The 19,398-nt window shown below is 41.3% G+C and overlaps 1 long non-coding RNA gene across 2 annotated transcripts in view; it reads left to right on the forward strand.

Moving 5' to 3' along the window:
* Positions 1 to 497: 497 nt before the first annotated feature.
* LOC130161570 (uncharacterized) overlaps positions 498 to 19,398 on the forward strand; it is a 37,112-nt gene continuing 18,211 nt past the window's right edge. For both annotated transcript variants that reach the window (XR_008826180.1, XR_008826181.1), the window contains exons 1-2: positions 498 to 699; positions 5,097 to 5,147. This is a non-coding gene — a long non-coding RNA (uncharacterized LOC130161570). The remainder of the gene's footprint in view (positions 700 to 5,096; positions 5,148 to 19,398) is intronic.

Genomic DNA, 19,398 nt, shown 5'->3' on the forward strand with positions numbered 1-19,398 from the left:
TATGTCAAATGTTACTGTTGATGTGTATTTTTTTCATAAAATATACAAATTTAATGATATTGTTGTGGTTGAGCCATGATGAATTCTTTTCAAAATAAATGTAGCATACTTAATAAAGCACCTGAACTTGACGTGAGTAGGCTATGTTTGGGATTGAGTATGAAACACTTCATCTTCTCCCTTTGACTGGCATAAGATGTAACATTGTGACACAGTTATTGCTCTCACATACTGTCAGTATTAGTAAAGAAACCTGATTATTATTTTTTATATGCATAAATGTCCGAAATTGCAGAAATCCAAAGAATTGTATTCCCAGAGGCCCCAGGTTCATTGTGTTGCATTTGGTTTGTGTTAATTTGATAAACTGGTTGACCTTGTTTATGCAAAATGTCAGCTAATGTGATACCTTGTTGGCTCACTCTGGAGCTTTCATTATTTGAGTGGCAGGTGGTGGGCGGGGCTTGTCAGTTCACCTACTGGAGGGTTACGTACTGCTGCGTAGCAAGTTTGGAGGCGGTTTTGAATTGGATGTGGGAAACTGTACCATACCTGTCTGCCTGTCCTTGGTGGAGAGCTGCTGAACTTGGCTTTGGGAACGACCAATTTCAACGTGAAGAAACTCTGTCACAGATGCACGTCGCCTGTTGGATGGAGCTCTGTTCATGTTAGCAAACATTAGCCTTTAGCTAACCTCAGGTAAGCTTCCAGCAACCAACTGCCTAGCCCTCTACCTTCTGCTTTAAAAAGAATTAAACTAGAAAACCACACCGTTCATGCTGTATAGCATCAGAAAACAAATATAAGAATGTTTTTAAGAATTTGGTAAGAGGAAATGTGTTTTTAACAGTTAGCAAAGGTGCCGTAGAGACTGTTAGCCTACAGTCATCCTCTGTGCAGTGAACCTGCTGTGCTGATGTCAGCTTCTGTCCTCAAGGCCACATTTTATCTTGCACTGGACCATGGAGCAGGAGCATTGTTGATGCTAGACTGATGCAAAGTGGTGACTTACATTTTCAATAAGCTATAGCTAGAGCTGCAACTACTGAATTATTCATTATCTGTTGACTTGATTTCTTAATTAATCATTTTGGCCGTAAATTGTGCGGACATCCTGAATATTGGGCATCACTTTTCCCCAGAGCCCATTGTGACATTTATTTACAATTGTATAAATCAGCAGAATATCAAACAATTAATCAAAATAGTAGTTGCAGGTTAATTTTCTGTGGATTGATTAGTTTATTAATTGGCGAATAGTTTCAGCTGCAATGTTGTTAATATCTATGTGAGCAGTGATGGAGGTCATTTGGTGGTTTACACAGAACATAACCTGCTCATCTCTTTCTTTTCAGTGACTTTCAGTCATCCAATCAGAGCATTAAGGTGGAGGTTCATTCTGCAGCCTTATATCATGATGATGATACTGTATATTTACCCAGCAGGGAAAATGATATTCACAGACACACTTTCTAGATTACAATATCAATGCCATGGATGTGTTGTTTAGATGGTTCAGGGAAATTCAAATTTTCAGTTAGTTCCTCTTTAAAACATTGCAAGCTTGTAAGAAGAATTATTAACAGTATGTGCATAACAATGCAGGTCAATGCAGCAGCTATATGCAGTAAATAGTAGGAATTACTGAGTGGTATAGTATTTTGTTTGACAACATGTAAGGAATCTTCTTTAGCGTAGATAAGATTGTTAGCTTGAAGTCAAGATCAGGTGTAGGGGTTGATGTGTGTGTTGTGATGTTTGGTTCATTTGGTTTCTTCGTCCTTGTTAAAGTTCTGCTCTGTTCTTAAGAGGACATATGCATATACATGTGATAGCAGCTTTGAACCCGGTTGAACCTCAGAACCAAGTGTTCCTTTTAAGACTTAATGAACGAAATGTGACGAAGGGCAATTGGGTTGATCCCGAGTGGAAATTTTGGCTTTGGGGTCTTGTGTGATTGGATTAAATCATACTGATTCATGAATGAGCTCACGCAGTCCCCATTGCTTTGTCAGATGAGGATTTTAATTTGAACCTCACCTGATGGATGCTGGTAATTTATGCTGATTAGAAATAAAGCATCATATTTTCCTTTATCTCCCCCCACCCATCTGAACAGAAGATTTTTCCAGAAGGGTATAAGGATGGCGGTTGATTAGTTGTAATGTGACCGCAGTACCCCACAGGCTTAAATTTATGTCCTCCATTTGAACTGTGGCTGCATGTGCTGTATACATCAGGTTTGTTAATGAAATTTGTCGCCAGGAGGGAGTCGGTGGTGGCTGCAGTCGTTCAACGCCATGACACATAATTGTGTGAAATCTAACCTTTCAAACTTCAAGTCAGCACTACTTTAATTGTAATATTATTATTCCCCACATCAAAATGTAATACACAGCGTTCCTTTATGGATTATCGCTTTCAGACTGTCCATAAACTATTAGAAATAATGAAAATGCCAGAGTTTTATTTAATTATTGTCAATATTGTCTCCTGTTGCTTTAAATGTTACACTAAAACGGGTGAAAAACAATTTGTTTCACATGGGTCACATTAGCAGTGTCATCATATAACAGCACTACAGAACCTGCTGTGTGTGAGGATGAGTGGCAAAGTGAGTTCAGTGCTGTTCTGCAGTAACATGTGGAGCTGTGTATGCTGCTGTCCTCTCCATCCTGTCTGGGAGTGTATGACTGACAGGTGTCAGGCTTGTCATGGCCTCCCAGGCTGGTGTGTGTGCAATGTGCAGGGACAGGGAGAGACAGAGGTGGTGGAGAAGAGGGTCGACGAGAGAGTCTGTCATTTCATTCAGGCTTTCCTCTTTCTGACACGCATCCTCACCCCCGTATTGTCTATCAGCATCAGCAGATGACTGACAAAGGAACTGCTCAGCTACAGACAGGTCCACACGAGGCTAATGTTCGTGTGTCTTTGTATTGTATGTACTTGAAAGGCTTAAACAAGTGTTAACATGTAAAATAATGCCATGCCGCTGCTTTGTGAGGTCAGTATGTCCTCACAGTGATGACCAGACTCTTATCCAGACCTTGCAGGGTGAGCATACAACACAGTGCAACAGAGCCTGCTGCCTCCTCACTGCCCTCTCCCCTTTACAGTCACTGACTGACTCGACTCTGGCCATCAAAATGCTGACTGCTTTCCAAAAACTTGATTTCACAAATGGAAAAACAGCATCTGCTTTCCTACAGTTTCACATATGGCGGCCATAGCTGCTCATATGAACTGAAGCAGGTAAGCAGGGTAGGGGGTTGGCCCATGGGGACCTTGAACAGAGGGCCTGGCCCTGGGGACGCTGCTGGGCCACTCTGCAGTTAGGGCCACGCTGTCCTGAGCCAGTTGAACCTGCATATGAAATGAGGCCACAACACAGAGAGCTGGGGACCATGAATATGAAGGAAACTAGAGGCTGTACACCTGTGGTGTGGAAATTAGAAAATGGTTTTTGGAATGGGTTTATTTTTTTTCCCCCTTAGTGAAACAGTTAATTGTTTTAGCAGTATAGTCAAGATCCATTTCAGGATTAATACCAGGAGGTAAACTGAGGTAAAAAGTGACTGTTTGATTTTCATAAACCAGCAATCAGGTGTGAATGCTATGATGGGACAGGATGGATCATAGTTATTACCTCTGTAAAAAAGGTTAAAAGCTTATGTTTTAGCAAAATGAGTTAAAAAAAACCCAACATTTTAACAATTTTGCTTCTAAACTTCTGTTCTTAGTTTGATAGGAACAGTCTGGAAAGTGTAGTAATTGTCTGACTGTCTGGATACAGATGCAAAATGTGTAAAGGTTTTCTGAGAAAATGTTGCACCCATAGCTTATAATAAGTGCGGCAATGTAATGCCAGTCTAAAAGATGAAACCCATCCATTGTGTACTTGTTGCAAAAGCAGTGGTTTAAATAAAAGTAGGTATAACAGACAGTGAATATTGAGTTTATCCTTAAAAGAAAACGTTCAAATGGAACCTGCAGCTCCACCCATGCTAATTTATTAAAATTAGTCATTAAAGACACCTATTGTCGCTTTCCCTAAATTTACAGTTTATCACGTAATCAGACCACATTTTACTTCCCATTCATTTCTCTCCGGGATGAGGTGTGACACAATTAAGTCTGGTCCAACCTGGTCGTGGATTGACCTGCTCCCTTAAACTTTGCGAAGAGTTCAGTCAGATGTCCAAGTTTGAGAGAGCAGGTGGGACTGACCTCTCAGTCAGGAAATTCTGTTATTCATACTAGCACCTGCAGTTTATGTTTATTACGTTTCCTGCTTTTTACTACCCCACGCAACTGCACCATAGTGCTGTGTCCACACCATTCCCACAAATACAGTACGGGCTGGCCTGCTTTTTTTTTTTTTTTTTGCAGTTTTGTCTTTGATCTTGCTCCCAATGCTGTTTCAGGCTCTTGTTTTTAAAAAATGTTTTGTTGACCGCCTCGCTCTTCCTCCCCTCCGCTCCTCTCCCACTGGTCTCGCTCTCCAGGCGGTGTTACCAGTGATCACAGCGTGACAGACCTTCCTTGGGGAGCCAGGAGCACCATTTACAGCTCTTTTGGTGTCAATGCCTCCTGTCTGCTCCAATTTCCACCTCACTGCTGTATCTCACTGCACTTGCCCTGTATTTGTCCCTACTCAGGACGCGCACATCTATTATACAGTATTAAACAGGCAGAGATGGGTCAGAGTGAACATTGGCAGAAAAATACTCTGCCACCCCAGGGTTTTAACCTTTTATGTGAGTTGTGCTTTCTTTTAAACACACATACAGATGCACACATGCTCCCGCAAACACACACATGAACGAAATAGAGATCAGCTATCAGTGGGTTAGATCATTACCAATAACTGCCTGTAGGCAACCCAGAGTAGGAATGTGTAATGATTGCTAATTGCCTTGTTAGTATGAAAACAAAGCAGCGTTTTTTTTTTTTTTTTTTTGTGCTGAAGGACTAAATTACCAGGAAACAAACAAGTGGATTGGAACATGTGAATAAGGATGTTTTTACATGAGCATCTGTGGATACAGCTGCTGCTTGCTCTGACCATCCTGCCTTCTCCTCTCTGTTTCTCTCAGGCTCAAACAAACAAAGCCAAACAAGACAGCAGCCTCATGTTCCTGTTTTGGGTAAGTGTTATAATCTACAGGCCCAGTTGTTTATGAAACCAGTTCATGTCTTTTTTTTTTTCTGGTGAGCAGATGAAAGCCATATCCGTCTACGTCTCATGGTGTTCCAGTGGCAAATCTCTTCTGTTTTATGAGTTCGATTTTATGTTTAGAACATCAGAATCAGTCAACCACAGCACCTACTTATGTACGTTAGTGTGGTAGATTAAGGTTACCACAAGTTTATCCTCTGGTAATGATGGTGATAAATGGCACTCCTGGGTATTTCTTTCTTCTACAGTGGCGCACAACTTTAGCAGAAGCTGTCGTGCTGATGATGACACACACACACTCATTTGCTTCTGTTGTCTGTCTTTTATTCCGTCTCTTCCTTGCGCCTTTCTCTTCATCCCCAGAGAAATTTGTTTACCTCGGCAGTCACCTGCCACTGCAGGAGCCAGAATGAGATTCAGGAGCCTTTTGTCCCAATCAGCTTTTCCTATCAGGCTAAATGCTCTCTGGAGACGGGGCTTATTACATGACACGATCCGCGGAGTGGATAAATGGCCATCCATGTCACGAGCCGGACCCCACTCCTTGGGGGGGTTTGGGTGGGGGTGAGGAGACAGACAGCTTGGGGCCCAAGAGATGAAAGGAGCCCACAGCCTTATTGACGTTTTAATCACAAACAGTTAGCACTGAATCAGTCCGTTTGTAGGCAGAGATTCACGGAGGCTTTTCATCGGTGCTTTTTGAAAATATGCAAGGATTGAAATGCAGACCTTGCTGACATATAATTTACCTGCTGTCAGTCTGTATGGGCCTGTTTTATTATGAGTGCTTGTTGCGATGCCCCCCCCCCCCCCCACACACACACACACACACTCTAGACACACACACACACTCTAGACAAACACACACACACACACAAACACACTCTCCCTTCACATCTTCACAACACCTGTTTCAGCCTCAGTTGCATGATAAAAAGCTACGTGTGAGCATTGGTTAGATTTACAAATTGTCATTTACTCTGGGGTGAAGTTAGTCTGAGGTCAGTTCTTTAGTGAGTTGTCATTCTGTAGACAGAAGTCTCAAGTGCCATAGTCTGAGGACAGTAGGTCTGGTTTGTGTTTGTGAGGACATAGTAAGAATGAGCAAGCACTTGATCAATGCAAAGGTTCTGTTAAGTGTGTAAAGCCATGAGCCGACGATTGCAGTGTGAACGATGATGGCTTTACTTTATAATCAAATGTCTATTTATATCCATCTGTCTAAAAGTGTTGAAGGATGTTGACATCCAAATGAGGTAAATAGTGCTGGTCATGTTTTTTTTTTTTATAAATAGTGCTCTAGAGCTGCAACATTGAAGCACATGCAGGTATCTTCCCTGGTGTTTGTTGATGCCTATGTAATAATATTTGCATCCATATATTAAGTATGATGCCTTAATCTAACTTTTGATCTCATAGTTATCATTATATTCATAGGACCAACACAACAACAAATTTGTCTGACTGCACTGTTGTCTAAAAACGCTATATAGTCACATTACAAGTACGGCTTTTAGTGAAGGGCTTGACCAACATGTGGACCTGCTGAACACAACGAGTCAGGACGTATTCTCATGGGGCTGTTAAATGACATTCTGAGAGATGTAAGAAATCATAAACTAAAGTACAAGGGGCAGATTGAGAGGACGTGGTCAATGTACATTGAAATTCTTTCTTCATTTGTTGTTTTTCCTTTAAACAGATGACCTTTGACCCACTGTTCATTGTTGTAAAAGCATAGCAAATTCACATGTTATAGGGTTTTTTAAAGTCAAGTAATTTAGTATGCAGGAGTAAAGCAAATCAGACAATGTTTGCAGTGTTTGCCTTCGGATGATAGGATTGTGTGTATAATCCATATGCAGTATATGTGTATTTTTACTTTATATGCCGCATCACAGTATGAAATATGTATCATAACATCCTGGTGTTGCCTGAGCAGAGTCCCGTTCTAATGCTCATGAATGTTACCTCAGTTTACCTCTGTCTCATCCGATCTCTCCCTCAGGATTAGAATGTTTAGAGAACATTATACACCGGGAATTTCAAACATTAGCATTTCTGCTAAATTATTCATTTTGCACGCTTTTATGTGAGTCGGAGAATGCAGCGAGCAATTTTCCACACCCAGAACTACACAACTAATTGTTAAATGCACTCCACTGGGTTTTAAAGATGTCGCCACAGACTTTTCATCAAACATTAACGCGTGGTACCGACGATTTCATGCAGTTCACTCTTAACATCTCGCTTTTAGTGATGCTCTGGAAAAAAAGCACAAAAACGAATCATAAATTACAAAATGATAATGGGAGGAGGGAGAGGGAGAAAAGGCCCGGCTTCCCGACCGGTCATAAGTTGATCATCTTAAGCTCCGAGCTGCAGGTAGGTGATGACAGCTGCTTAATCTGGTTTTGTCACCAGGGTGACTTAATCCTGTAACGGGCCCCAGTGACAGCGGCCTCACAGACGGCTGAGAGACGGAACGGCACTCTGGTTGCCCGTTTACAGATGCAGCAATAGAAACCAAGGTCACTTTAATTAACTGCCAAATTACAATTTAAACGATAATACTAATCACTCACTTTTGCAGTAGCAAGAAGCTACTAGCTGTCATGTTAATTTAAGGCTGCGGGGGAAAATGGACATTTCCACGTCTGCCTCACAGTAGGGTCTGAGTCTGTGCTGCGCTGTTTTCATTTTCTCTGTGTGCTGCCACTTTCCTGCATCAAGAACAGGGTGACCTAACTGTTTTCTACAGTTTTTTCCTTACTTTACTGTCCATCCCAACATCTTCTTCTCTGTCTGTTTGTGTTGATTTTCCTCTCTCATTGAATCTCACTCCTCCTCTCCCTTGTCACTCTCTCTGAAGGATTTCAATTAGATGCCACTGATGCCTTTGTCTGTGTGTATTCCCTGTAGTGGTGCTGGAGAGACAAAAGGGCTTTATTATCGCAGCTTTACCCTGTAAAGTATCTGGAATTGAAATGAATGGCACACTCAAATCCACATAGACTTGTTAATGGTTTTGTCTAAATATATAAAATATAAATTTGTAATCAAGAACAACTTACTCACACACAACCTCAGGAGATTGGCTGAAATGTTCACTGCTGCCTTTGAGTAGCTTTAAGCAGAAGTCTGAGAAATATGCTTATACGCTTTCTGAGACTTAGATGAGAAAATTAATGCCACTCTCATGTGTGTCTGTTAAATATTAGGCTACAGCCAGCAGCCAGATAGCTTAGCTTAGCACAAACAGGAGGAAACAGCTAGCCTGGTTCTGTCCAAAAGTAACAACATCCACCCAACAGAGATGAGCTGGTAGGTAAAGCTGGTGAAGGTCAATAATTAAGATGCCATTAATTAACTTTTATACAGATTATCTTTTCAATTAATCGTCTTGACTATGTAATGCCCACCATTTCCCAGGCCCTAAGTAGAAAAATATGAATAGATTGTTTTGTACTACTAACAGTTCAATAATTGACTACTATGAAAACAAGCAAATATTCAGATCTGAGAAGCTGAAACCAGTGCATTAGTTTTTGTTGATTGAGTAATCTATTAATTGTTTCAGCTCTTCTCTCAATGACTTTGTGTCGTGGAGTCTTAACCTTTATGTTATTGTGGACTGTCATGGAGCCTAGTTGGACAGTGTAGAGACTAGGTAAGTTCCAGACCATGGGATATTTATTCAAGCCAACCTCCACCCCATTACAGTTACTGCCCATCTGCCACTGCTGCCACTCGGAGCCCTCCTAAAGGTTACTCATTTACATATGGGGGGAAAAAGCGTCCACTGATAACAGAGCTTCAATTAATCAATGCTTCATGATTAGTCCCATGTAAAATCCCAGCAGTTGGTTAAAACTCTGCCTGCTTGCCTCGTTGCCACTTTTCAAATGAGGTCCTGGAATGCCGTGACAACTAACTGGAAACAACTGAATGGAAAAATTCATAATTCTCAGATAAATTATGATGGGGTGCCTGAAATTGATTTATTATTGTGATCGTTAGCCATATGGCGCAGACTGCTTCCCCCCTCCTAGCATTCAAAAAGTCTGCGATTACAGGGCCAGGTCAGTGCAACCTTTACCACTGCAGGAATGAATCTTAGTCTAATCAGAAGCGAAGGACAACAGAGAAATTTACTTAGATTAGGTGCATTCACAGTGTTGGATATAAATACAATTCAGACTCTGGGTCCTCAAGAGTCTTAGGATGGAGAGAGCAGAATGTTGGTATTTTTCCTGACGTTAAAGGAAACCGAAATAGAAATATTCACCTGAAAGTAGTTTAACAAACTGCTCACAGTGTGACGTGATGTTCAAATTTTAATTTTAATAATAATAACTGATTTTCTTTTTGTTTTTGGCAAATTGGGGGCGGTTAGAACAATCTGTTAACAACTCTGACATATTATCACCTTTTAAGTTCATACAGTGGACATGTTAGGTAACAGTTGCCTATTTACAGTACATGTCCAGGAGATGTGGAGCAATAATAGTACTCATTTGTGTTCCCAGTCACCAGGTGTCTAAGTCCAATGCTCACTCTCCTTTTAGCCCTGTTTTTGGTCTCTACCAGCTCCTGAATAGAAATATATGGGTCTTTAGCTGCTAAATGCTCCACTGTGTTCATCAGCTGCTCGCTAACTTCGTCTGCTGTTTGGTGTTTAGCTGGAAGTGTTCAATGGGTTTTTTTTTCAGAGACTTGTCACTGAAAATAGCTGCTGCTGCAGCTAAAAATGATTCTATGGGAGCGAACAACAAAATCGGCCAAGTTGTGGGCTGTGAAACAATCATACTTAACTTGAAAACACCAGGTAAGCGGGCCTCGTGTTGAGGACTCTTTGGCATAACAGGAAAATTAGACTGACAGCCATCTTCATATTCTGTTTCTCAGGGGATGAATCGACAACTTTACATGATACTTTATTAATGAAATCCCTTTTGGTCTTGTTCTAGACTGTCGTTTTTTCATCAGTGTGTCCTCTTGAGTCCTTACCGCTCCTTCTTATTGCACAAGCAATTATACTAAAAGTTAAAGCTTTAGGACGAAATATCCTATTTGTAATTATTTGCATGTGGCCTGCCAACATTTACATTATCATCTCTGTCTCATAATAATTGCCTCGTCCTCCCATTGGCTCAGGGCAATGTTGTATTAGATTGTAATCTCCAACACTGTTTCCTGACACAAACTTGGTGTGTCACTGTGATTGGCGTGGAGGAGATGACATGACAGAGCTGGTTTTAGGGGACTGACAGATAGTTGGCAGGTTAAGGCTCCCCTGTTGGGTGCTGCACTGCCTCAGGACAGTCACCTGTCAACTCAGGTGAAGGCTCGTCATAGCTGATGACTGGGAGCAGCAGAGTGGATATAATGGGATGAGCAGACTGACACAGATGTAGTGCAGGACTCCCTTTGTTTGTGGGCGAAGGAGTAGACCTTGCTTCAGTCAAGTGGGCCGCCATGCTGAATAAAGAGTATAAAGAGTTTTAGCACTGCGGGTGATGTGTTGGCAGTTATGTTGGACACACAATTGATCCAAGTAATGTTCAGGCTTATGTTGTCAAATTGTTCATCTTCTGTCCATCTAAACCAAATAACCATGAAGTTATTATTTATAAGGACTTTATTATGATATAGATGTATAAGATCAATTTACTTTTTTGTATAATGTAAAGTGTTTGTAGCTCTTCAGTGTCTCCTAATAGTGAGCTAATTGTTGCATCCTTTAAGATAACTTAACATATAACATATAATTCCACAAATGATTCAACATTCATGAAGATTTTAAAGGTGAAAAGATTTTGTAGTGACTTTGTAGTACACGCTTCATTGGTGAAATCACCGCCTGTGCTTGTGTGTTTGACCGTGTGCATGTCTGTGGTTTTTGTGAGCTGGGATCTGGGGGTCACTGCAGCGTGTCCACCCAATCACTGTTGCCGTTTTTGTTGAGTTTCCTCAAAAGACCGTCCTGCCAAGCACAGAGGGAGCATGTGTCCATCAAAGTCAGGCTGATATGAGGCGTGAGGGCTGAGGCCTGCTCAAAAGATGTAAGGGTGGGACTGACTCATACAGAAGCTCAGGAATCAGCATGTCACTCTCAGCACAACATACTGCCACAGTGCATCAGCACACACTGACTCTGCAGAGAAACTTCAAGCAACTGAATCATATTTAGATGCAATATGGAGCAGTAGATGATGAGCGGGGAAAATACTTATCTAGAGCAAAGAACAATATGTAGTGTCACTATTGTGGTGATGTAGTGATTGTTTTAAAGATTTATTACATGCACATATTCCAGGGAAGATGTATCACAAGGAGAGGAAGAGGAATGTGTGTTATTTCTGGTATTTCTGTAGTTATCTTTTAATCTAGCATTATCTGATCATGAGCACATCTACATACATGGTATAAAAGAAGACGTTTTGCCTTTTACATTGATCAATGGTTAGGATGAACTCAAACTGGGAAAAATATATTAAATAAGTATATACGTTTTTTTATTTTTTGCAATGGCAGTATTTGATCATAATCATCATAGGAGCTTCTGTCCACCGTAACACACACACACACACACACACACACACACATACACACACTCACCAGCTAGTGCTCACCTGGCTGCTCTCCACCTACTCTGTATTAGCAGGTCTCTATATCATATGTCAAATTGTCTGCTCAGTCCCCCAGGCCCCGAGCGTCCATCAGTGAGGCCTGTCAGTTATGAGGTCCGATCTGTATTCATAACTTCTGTCAAAGCAGCACCATCCGCGTCTGTCCTCCCAGCCTCTGTGAAGAGCAGCAGCAGTGCTCAGTAATCTGGATATAATCTCTGTAACCTGCTCAGATTATGGAGCCTCCTGGTGAGGTCGGAATGATATGCAAAAAAAATAAAAAATCATATTTTGCGATTAAATTTTGCAGATATTGCCGTATGAGTCATGATTTCAGTTGAAATGGTTTTACATTTCATTTTCATTGAAAAAATAATAAAAATAATGATGATTATGATGTGATTTTTTTTTTTTTTGTTGGGTTCTGGTATACGTGGAGAATATGATTTAGGCCGGGGGTGTCTCTATAGCACCACAATGCTTCATTTATGGTATGTTGTGACACATTTTACCTTCATCAAATAAATTGCAGCTCATGTGATTTGGATATTGCACTCGGCCATATTGTGATTTCGGTAATATTTCTTGATTTCTTAATTGTTCAGCCCTATTCCCGGCTAGATACAGAGATGTGTCATTATAGTGTAACTGCTCGACTTACCTGTTGTCAAATCATCCTCTAAGGTCCTGAGTCACACCACCCCCCTCCTGCAGCTTTAGACCTAACCTTGGACCCTTGCTCATCTGGCTCTTTTAACTTATGAATTCTGGTCTGTTTCACTGCGAAAGGTAGAGCTTGGGAGGGTATCATTTTTGTAGCAGAGACAGTGGATTGATAGCATTGTGCGACTGTGTCATCTGTGTTTTGGTCTTGAGAGCTCATTGTAAAACAATAATATATGCAGCAATAACTAAATACAGCAGTAATCAAAGGTAATTGTGTGGTAATTACAGCAGAGTCCCTGGAACACTTTGTGAGAAGCTTGTTTTCATCTTGTTTGCTGTCAACCCACACTGCTGCAGGTGATTCTCCAGTCCCACTCTGTTCAGGGGCGAACTTCAAACACGACATCTGCATTGTAAATATTGAGATAGGCTTGTCTTTATTGGGAAATTGGTGTTTTTTTATAACATCTGCAGCTGCCCCTTTGCAAATGTGAACAAACCCTGCAGCAGGAAATGATGGCTCTCACCGGCAAAGTGCACATCAAGGTGCTACCCACATTTTACCTGTCCCTCTGAGGGGTGGATTTGATCAGTGTGCAGTCAAGAAAACCTCTCGTTAATTAATGGGACCTCCATGAGAGGTCAGCATTCAATACGCCAAAGCCTTGCAGATTCAGAACTTCAAAACAAAATAGTGGTCAACTGTGGTTGCCTCAAGGCTACGCTGAGTATTTATTTGGTGTTTTATTTAGCATGTTGTTTTCCTGATCGCAGGCTGTACTGGGGGCATCTTAATTCTCTAAATGACTTTTTAAGTAGTGCTTCTGCTCTGCATGACCCTGCTGAGTGACAGGCCATTCTAATCCTTTCTCACGAGGGGAAACAGCCTTTATTGCAGCCTCTGGTTTGTTTTGCCCTAGCCCACAACATAAGGCATTTAACACTCCCATAATTAAGTAGCTGAAGCCAAAGTGCTCCGGCCAATCTGAGGCCATTGGCTGCCGCTGATTGACAGATGAGCAGAGAGACAGTTGAAGTCCTACTAACATCATAAATTGTCTTTTTAATGTACACATTTATTATAACAGCTGTGAATAGACCAGGGATGGTAGAAAATGTAGATTAATTTATGAGTAATTTTATTGTGTTATTTCTTGAATTAACACTTTTTAATCATACAGCAAAATGAATGTATTCGACGGAGATGGGCTCTCAAACACAATATTACATGCAGTACTGGGGGAGTCTTGACAGTGTCCCTGCTTGCCGTTTATCCTGGTCTCTACTAGCCAACTGGGTGAAGGATACTCTGCCTGTTTCCCCACCCAAACTCTAGGTCCCATCTGCTCAGAGAAAGGCACAACATTTGTCAAAGTAGACTGGATAATGGCTTTGGCATCCTTATTATAATCTCAGCATAATCTTCATTTGTCCACTTTTGGCATCAGGACGCTTCTGGGTTTGGGAAATCGGTCAGGACTCTTAAGTGTCCTCGTTTCTTTTTCATTAGCTCAAATCTAGGCATGAAAGCTCATTTAATTCCAATTTAAAACATGATGGTTGTGTGTTTTTTAGAGGCACACAGAGAGCTGAGTTTGTTTTCCATCCTGCTGTGATTAGCCTAAATACAAATCCCCAAATTAAATCAGTCGTAGAAATAGAGATAGAAATAGTGAGTCTGATCGCACTTGATGATTCGCCGTTGTGTGCTCCGAGCGATGCGTCACATTTTGGCGTCTAGTGCAACATCATGTGTGAGGCATTAGAGTTAAAATCCTATTCCTTCATCAATAGATCAATATTATAACAATTACTACTATTAGAGATAGAGCCACTTGAACAATATTCCTGTTATCAGTGAATAATCATATCAGTAGCCGAAGCATCAGAGTACAAGGTAAAGAAATAGGTAAACAGACTTCATATTTGACTTTATGCGTGTAAAGACAATAGAGGGACAAACTTCATATCATGTCTCTCCATTCTCCATTAAGGTTGTGGCTCTCAGTTGACTACTGCTCCCCCTGTATGTGGGTCACACACACCGTTCCCAGCTGTGCAGCCCAGTCAGCTGTGCCTTTTGCCATGCCCGCCAACATCTGCTGCACAAAAACAATATCCAGCTTTTAGCACTCAAATGGAGGTTACACCATATGCCAGCAAGCCACTTAGTTTCTGCCAGGGGAGCTGGGGCCTGGCCACACTCGCCGAGGTAACAATGAAGGAGAGCGACACAGGGATGTGAAGGAGAGCTCATCTTTCTCCCTCCTTTTTTTTTCCTCTATTACTTCTTTACTTTACCTGTAGCTGTCATTTTCCTTCCTTGTCTCAGTCTTTTAATTTTATCTTCTCGTTGTGTTTTTTTGTGTGTGTAAACCATTCTCTCCCTTGTACTCTCTTCTCTGCAGCTCCTCACTCAGGCCATCCATGTGTGCCAGTGTGCATCTGCTCAAGGTGCTTTGGCAGCATCACCTTTTGAATATTAATGTACCACCTAAACAACAGTTTGCCTGCAAGGTCTGCCACAAGGTCTGGTGAAGTGCATGTGTTTTGCGTGTGTTTGAGAATCATTTGTCTTAACACTGATTACTATTTATTGTATACTTGGCAAATCATTTGAACAAGGCTCTAAACTACTTCCAGTTCTTTCTTGAACTTGTCCTTTTTAGAGAACTGGGATACTGATTGCACGAAATGCCATTTAGCCATTTAAGACCAATTAAGAGTGCAGATCTGGATAGTATGGGCTGAAGTGCTGCTCACTATGCTAAGAGGTGATAATGGGTTTTTAATTAAATATGGGAACCAAAGGTCCCAAAATGGAGCTTACAGCTAACCAAGCAGTAGCCATTTGGTGACTGTACAGACAAGGTCCATTATTGTCTCTCTGGCCTTGAGTCTCACTTTCTGCGGTCCGGCTGCTGCCTGCTCCCTTCTGGCTCCCGCCACAGCTTCTCGTTATTAAGAAAAGTGCAGTGGAAAACAATAATGATTTTAATGAGACAAAACCTAGCGTTAATGATGTAAGTGTGAAACGATTGTTTTTGAAGTGGTGCTTTGTTAACAGCGACTTCACATTTAATCCATATTCACAGCTGGTGATTATTTTGTACTTTACTATCATACCATAATGTATGTCAGTTAAATGCAAGAATCTATTTATACAGTAAATCAACAAATCACTGTTGTTTCCACACAGAAAACCTACACATTAATGTGCAGTGCCAGTGATTATCATACTCGTCTCGTGCAAGCTCTTGTCCTTGTTCAGTCTTTGGGGGTGGGAGAGGAGGGGAAGACTGACAGAGTCACTCACTCGAGGGGTGGGGGGGTGGGTGGATTCACTGAGAAGCTCTGGGACAGCAGGTCGGGGCTGCCTTCTGCAGGTCACGGTTTCACTTGTGGGTATTAATTTGGGAGGGTCCAGCACACGACAGCTGTGTGTGTGTGTGTGTGTGTGTGTGTGTGTGTGTGTGTGTGTGTGTGTGTGTGTGTGTGTGTGTGTGTGTGTGTGTGTGTGTGTGTGTGTGTGTGTGTGTGTGTGTGTGTGTGTGTGTGTGTGTGTGTGTGTGTTGTGTGTGTGTGTGTGTGTGTGTGTGTGTGTGTGTGTGTGTGTGTGTGTGTGTGTGTGTGTGTGTGTGTGTGTGTGTGTGTGTGTGTGTGTGTGTGTGTGTGTGTGTGTGTGTGTGTGTGTGTGTGTGTGTGTGTGTGTGTGTGTGTGTGTGTGTGTGTGTGTGTGTGTGTGTGTGTGTGTGTGTGTGTGTGTGTGTGTGTGTGTGTGTGTGTGTGTGTGTGTGTGTGTGTGTGTGTGTGTGTGTGTGTGTGTGTGTGTGTGTGTGTGTGTGTGTGTGTGTGTGTGTGTGTGTGTGTGTGTGTGTGTGTGTGTGTGTGTGTGTGTGTGTGTGTGTGTGTGTGTGTGTGTGTGTGTGTGTGTGTGTGTGTGTGTGTGATGGCCATGGTGAGAGTTGTTGGAGGAGCTGGTGAGCAGTGAGAAATCACCTTGACAGGGTCTGTACTGTATATCATACTTGGATCTGATGCCACTCATGAATGCTGATAAGAGTCTACAGGGAGTTTAATTACTTTCTGCTTAGATGCTGTTGGTGTTTGTGGTTTGAATCTCACAGTAGCAGCTTGTTTATTAGAGGAAGTTGTACAGTCTTTAAAAAAAAGATGGAAAAATAGTCTTTTTTGGCCAGAAAACAACTTTGAGTATCATGTAGTTACCAGCTGGTTGAGCTTATAATTACAACGCCACCACTAAAAATCTAACCAAAAGGCTACGCTGGCAACCGCAATATATTTTTACTGTTGAAAAATAATTTTGTTTGTGACATAGCAACACATTGCGACTTATTTTCCAAGTTGTTTATACCCACCTCTAGCTTGTATTTATTTAATCCGATTACTATTTTTTGTCCAAATTCACACATTTGTCACATTTATTTGATCAAATCACATCCGTCTCAGAGTCACTGCTTGTGTCGTAGAAATGCCAGCGCTTTTGGCAACGGCAGCAGATTTCTGTCAGCGTCTATCTTTGAACACCTCCCACATCATGTTCTGAGGAAGTGATTCCTATCCGCTGCCAAAGGGGTGCAGTCCAACAACAAATGGCACTGGATAAGGGGCTGGAGCGGAATGGGGAGGGGTCCTCTCATCCACCGACTGTGCACCGTCGACAAGTAATAAAACTAATCTTGAAGTCCTCCTTGCTTTGGAGAATGTAATGACTCGGAGCAGTGATGAGGAGTAGTTGTGTGGGCATATTGATTGTATGCACTTCCTTGGACAGTCAGAGGAGGGCAGTGCTTAAGTGGAAACAAAGCAGAAGCTGTCAGGGTAGAGTCAGCTTTATACTTGTGTGTGTGTGTGTGTGTGTGTTTTTCTGTTTGCGCGAAGGTGTCGTGTGTATCCTTGTTTATATTCTGTGAGCCATGTGGGTCTCTCACAGGTCAATAAGAATGTGTGGTTGCTATTATCTACAGTGTGTAACATGCTGTTGGGTGTCTCTATTGTGCTATACATTACAGTAAGTAACACAGACAAACTAGCACAGAAATTATGCTAATGATGACAATGATTATGTTAATTTGACTTTACCAGTCCAGTGCGATGATGCCAAGCTCACATGATTATTAATAGGATCACAACATATTAGTTCACGTAATGGTTAAGATATGCTTACGGTCTTTATATGAATTGTCTGTGACAACAAAAAAAATACACACCAAAATCAGAAATACTTATTTTTATCATTTTACTTATGATGTAGATTCATATTTTAGTTTGACTGTATTTGAATAGAGTAACATTTTAGTTATTCCATTTCACAAATATATTGAAATAGATAAATTCCTTCAGTTTCTTTAAAATGTTCCTACGAGACTATTTCTAATCTTGGTTTAGATATTTTTAGATGCTGTATCAAACTTTACCGTTGATTAAATGAGAGCTTGGCATGATGTCTCCGTCACATTTAAGGTAAGAAGTAAGTGGCTTTTATCTCTGCTCCAGCTGTGACTTCTCTTCGAGACAACTTTTTAAGGCCATTGCATGACTGCTCAGCACGAGCGTGAGGCCTCAACAAATGCGTTCAGTCAGCAACCACATCTGGGTGTGATGCATCACGAAGACCTGTCAAAAAACTCTTGATTCTGATCAGTGTGAAAAGTGTAGACAAGGATGTAATATTGAACGTCCAGATGGTTTCCAAGCAGAGACAGACGTGCGGTGGCTTGGTGTTATCTTTAATTCATATCTGCTCAGCCGTTCTCCCTACATTGTTAGGCCCTGTCTCTGGGCACTAGGAGATGTGCAACTAATTTAATATGGGGGAACAAACAAACTAAGTTTAGTCAGTGTCACTTTGGCTGGCACTCCAGCTAATTTGTGTGAACAGTATTGTGTATGATATAGTGCAACATAGTGAATGCTTTCTCTTGCAATTGGAAATGACTTTTTGGGGTGTGTTGCCAAGAGCTTGATGATGATGCTCAGAAGCCCAGTATGGTTCACGCCTCACTGCTTCAAAGCAACCGCTAAGCTCTTTTTAATGATATGACATACACAATTATTGTGGTTGACTTAGTCTCATATACCTGTTTATGTCTTGTTCAATCACTTCTTGCTTATTTATGCATTAACAAAGAAAGAAGTTGTGACAATACCAAATACTTAAGATTTCTATCTTATCTGAAATGAAAAGACCTTATTCACTAGTGCTTGAAATACATACATACTGCAGTTTCCTGTGTATATATATCTATATATATATTTTCCAGTATTTATAAATTTAAAGTGAAAGGGCTTCAGGAATGAGAAATAGAGCTTTGTTTAAAGAGACACCTTGGGCAGAGGAGCCTGAGTCAAGTGCCCCCTTTCCCTGAGCCCTCGTTTCACCATATGGGTCTAAAAGAGAGTAGATGTGATGAAAGAGTCAGAGGGTTAATCCACTCATCTACTATCAATTATCCAGATGTGCATGTATGTGTGTGGCCCTTTGACTCCCAACAAAAGAGCAGCACACTTCAGCAGCACGTAAATACATTAACAAATACATTACAGTTGCTGGTTGTATGCTGGTGATAAATGTCATGATTGAGTTGGTAATGACTTTATTAGTGAAGAGTATCGATACAGTATCTTTATTTGATTGATTTTCAGTGAAGTATACAATTTCAATGCCAATATTGATCAGATGCTGAGATGATGAACTTTCCCCCCTTGGAGGATAGTTGGCTTCCAAAATTCAATACATCTGCTTTTCAGAGGCAACTGACAAATGTATGTTAATGTGTTGGCAGGATTTAAAAAGTGAAATGAGGCAGCCCATCTTTTCAGATCAGTCATGTGTCACAAAGCCAGAGCCTCAGCTCTTTCCTCTCTCCTCCATGGGGCTGGGATGACCTCAATAATTAA

This window comes from Seriola aureovittata, chromosome 20, assembly GCF_021018895.1.
Source record: "Seriola aureovittata isolate HTS-2021-v1 ecotype China chromosome 20, ASM2101889v1, whole genome shotgun sequence".
Lineage (NCBI taxonomy): Eukaryota > Metazoa > Chordata > Actinopteri > Carangiformes > Carangidae > Seriola > Seriola aureovittata.